The 3,564-nt window shown below is 38.8% G+C and overlaps 1 protein-coding gene across 7 annotated transcripts in view; it reads right to left on the reverse strand.

The window, feature by feature from the left end:
* The window catches only part of LRRC4C (leucine rich repeat containing 4C), a 531,845-nt gene that overhangs the window by 85,377 nt on the left and 442,904 nt on the right, over nucleotides 1-3,564 (reverse strand). For 4 of the 7 annotated variants that reach the window (XM_003206392.4, XM_010711267.3, XM_010711269.3 and 1 more), the window contains exon 1: nucleotides 82-1,952. The exons of the other annotated variants lie outside the window; for them this stretch is intronic. The gene's annotated coding sequence lies outside the window, so the exon portion shown is untranslated. Of the gene's footprint in view, nucleotides 1-81; nucleotides 1,953-3,564 lie in introns of those variants that run through there. 7 annotated transcript variants of the gene reach the window in all.

Raw genomic sequence — 3,564 nt, forward strand, 5'->3', positions numbered from 1 at the left:
AGAGGAAATGGGGCTTTTTTATTATTATTTTTTTCCCTGTAAGAAATAATAAAATAATAATAAAATGGAAAGTGTACTTACTATATCCTCAAAGACTATCCAGCTGGAAATCCGAGTGGTTATGAAAAAACAGGGTGGGGGAGGGGTTATGAAAACTATTTCATTTCAGCAACCAAACCAAAATTAAAAACAAGACAGGAAACAAAAATAAAAGATATCCAACTGCAATTTCCAAGCAATTTCAGTCCATGCAGGTACCAATCCAACCCAACACTGCTGAACTATCTCCCACCAGCAATTTTGCTTTTTTCTTCTCTGTCCTTTATTTTCTCTGTTGTGTTCAACTTTTCTGTTTAAAATTGCTGTAGTGGTAATAATGATGTTTGCTCCACTGGAGAAGAGGGGTTTAAAACACCAAGAAAAAAAAGAAAAATTATTGCAGAGGATGAATGGTCTTTCTCCTTTCTGAAACTTTTCATTCCACAGTGGATCCTTTGCCTACTTCCCTTTTTATGAGGTTTTCTGCCACTCTAGCTTCTCTGCTCTCCATTGCTCACTATTTGTTTTTTCTCTGGAGAGCAGAAAGAGCTGTATTTCTGTTTAAGCAGCCCTCCATTTGTATTATTTTAATGCAATTTTGTTGTGACTGTTAAGATCCAGGTCTTGCCAGGCAATTTTCTTGTTCCCCCTTCTTTGCTGCACTATCAATTATCCAATCTGTGTGTCTCCACGTTAGAATGGGGATTCCCATTCTTCTTTTTCCCTATCCCCCACACTCCTTTAGGATAGAATCTCCGTTTGCAATTAAATTTTTATTTGTATATGTCAATACAATAACTTTTAGTGTCTCTCCCTTCTCTCCAGAGATCTGATTAGATTTCCAATCACAACCCAGTGCGCAATTGGATTTTTGATTTCAGCAAGAAGTCAGCAATCCACAGCATCAGCACTCTCTTCCTCGCTTCCAACTCCACATTATATCCTTTTGCCTTCTCTCCAACTCCTCTGCATTTTCATAATCTCACATTAAATGGAAAGAAGGAGGGAGGGAATAGAGAAAAATTCAAGGTTCCCACCAGCTGTCAAGAATAAATCCATCCTCTTGTTATTTTTTAAACACTCAGGATGGGTGTTTTTAACGCCCACTCTCCCCTTTGCTCCCCACACTTCTCAAAATCTTTCTGATGTTAAAACTCCCCCGATGGGGCACAAAAGAAGCCTGGGGAGGCGTGATTTGTCTTCTTAGCTCTGATTCGAAAGCACTGATTTCCCTCTGCTTTTCATTTCAGCTTCCTCTCCATCTTTTGTCCAGCAGCTATAAAGATCCAGCAGCACCAAGACGGATAAACTTCTATTTCTTCTTTGAGCAGAGAGGGAAAGAGAGAGGGAGAAGGATAAAAGCTCTCCAGCCTCTGCCTCCCTTTTCTTCTCTTTCTCTGTTTCAACGCAGCTCCGATCACATTTGCAATCTCTGCCCGGTGTATTTCAGATCTACAAGTTGGATTTCCCTTCTGCACAGCAGTGAGTTAGAATCCCATCGTCTTCCACATGCCAGTTATCTTCCCCCTTTTCTTCCTTCCTTCCTGCCTCTCTCCCTTCCAAGATGACACATCCCCGGGAGCACAGCCTCTTCTTTCAGTTTTTAGTTTCATGCCTGAAACGCATAGCTTTTTGCACAGCCAAAATCCTTTCTCCCTACCATTAGCTTCAGCTCGAATTCTTCTTGTGTGTGCACGTACGTACACATCTATGTAGATATCCAGTTCCAGGCAGCTCCTGTTGTTGCAGCTGGGAGTAGATCCGCTTTTCTGTCGCTCTGGCTTTGTCTGACTCCCCACCTTTCAAAGGCACACTAGGATTTGCAAATGTCCCGGGGCCAGTCTTCCTCGCTATACTCCTCCTTCACCCCTTCCGTTCTCTTTCTCTCTCTCTCTCTTTTTTTTTTTTCCTCCCCCCTTCCCCTTCTTTTCTCTGCTTGTGATCAGTAAAATACAATTACCCAATTACCTCCCATCATCTTAGCACTGATTGGTCAATTGCATTAACACTTGATGTCAGGGAAAGGGTATTGGAACTATTCTGACGTGGCACTGCTGCCACCTGGTTGACAGTGTGGGAACAAGCTCCGAGTTACCTTAAGAAACCTCCAAGTCAGAAATCAGTAATTGAAAAGCAAGGGATCATCTTAAGGAATGGAATGTCAAAACTCATTTTCTTAAAAGCCTGTCTGATTCTGACAGATCAACCACTATTCACAGGTACCAGCATAGCCACAGAGATAGAAGTATGACAGTGAAATGAAATGAAATATAGTTTTGCAAAAAAAGAGAAAAAAATTAACAGTGGAAATCATTTGTATATAGAGACAATCAGCTTTCTAATTACAGGAATAAATATTTGTTTAAAACTTGTACATAAAACCTTGTACAAAAAAGTTACTAAAAACTCCATTTTGGCAGATGCTCCTTGTCAAAAGCCCTACAAAGTGCCTTAAGGTTTTAGTGGGTCCAACTGCTCCAGCTAGTTGCTAAGTCATGGGGACACAACAGCGCAATGCCTAGGCTCACCTAGCAAATCTACTGCAGGTTGATTACCATGACTTCTAACCAAGGTTTCTGAGTTTTCTAAACTAAGTCATTAATCTGGGCTCCTAAGGTGCTGACATGTTTGCTGTCATTTAACCAAGATATGTTTACATAAAGTGCTTGGAATTGGGCTTATGCCTTATATTTACAGGGATCTAAATTCTAAATAATTTTTACAGAAAACTTTGCATGCATAAAGTTGGACGTGCTACCCTCTGCAGGATCAAAGGAAACAGAATATGGATGATGTATGTGCCAGTATTTCTCTCAAAATTAGAAAGAAATTATTTATAGATCAAACTCCTCCACACAACCCCCAAAAAAGAATTAGTCAGGCGCTTTCATGGTAATTATAGCAAACTTCATATATTAAGCAGTAACTCAGAGTTATTCCATGCACATAATGATACAGCTAACTTTCTGAATCCTCTCTCAAGAAGTCAAATTATGTTTGATATCCTTACTCATTCTGCAATCTATGGTGTGAAACTGGCATACTTGAAAATAAAGGAAAAAAAATAACTTATATGCCATATCATAAAGTTTCTGTAGAATTAAAAAACCCATAAACTAGCTGAATTCAGTAAATAACACTTTTACTGAATCATTAACATTGACTTTCAGATTTATTCTACTGACTCAGTGGGCTCTCTGGTGAGAAAGTTCTATGATATGAGGAAATGAAACCAAGTCTTTAACCACCATAATATCATTTAGCATCTGATCTTACTATCACTGACATTAATACAACAACAAATTTCCTACCATGGGTGAAAGGCTGTGTAGCTATAATAAATATTCCAAATAAAATCATCTTTCAAGTACACTGAAAAAAGACTTTGGGAACGTGATATGAGATAAGGTTGCTGACAACTAACAATCTTTTTTCTCAGATGTTGAGCTTATTTTGTTCCTGTCTGATTCATTGATGCTGATGATGTATTTTGGGCCTACAAAGTTTTTATGACTTTTTTTTTTT

The sequence above is a fragment of the Meleagris gallopavo genome, chromosome 5 (genome assembly GCF_000146605.3).
Source record: "Meleagris gallopavo isolate NT-WF06-2002-E0010 breed Aviagen turkey brand Nicholas breeding stock chromosome 5, Turkey_5.1, whole genome shotgun sequence".
NCBI classification, from domain to species: Eukaryota; Metazoa; Chordata; class Aves; order Galliformes; family Phasianidae; genus Meleagris; species Meleagris gallopavo.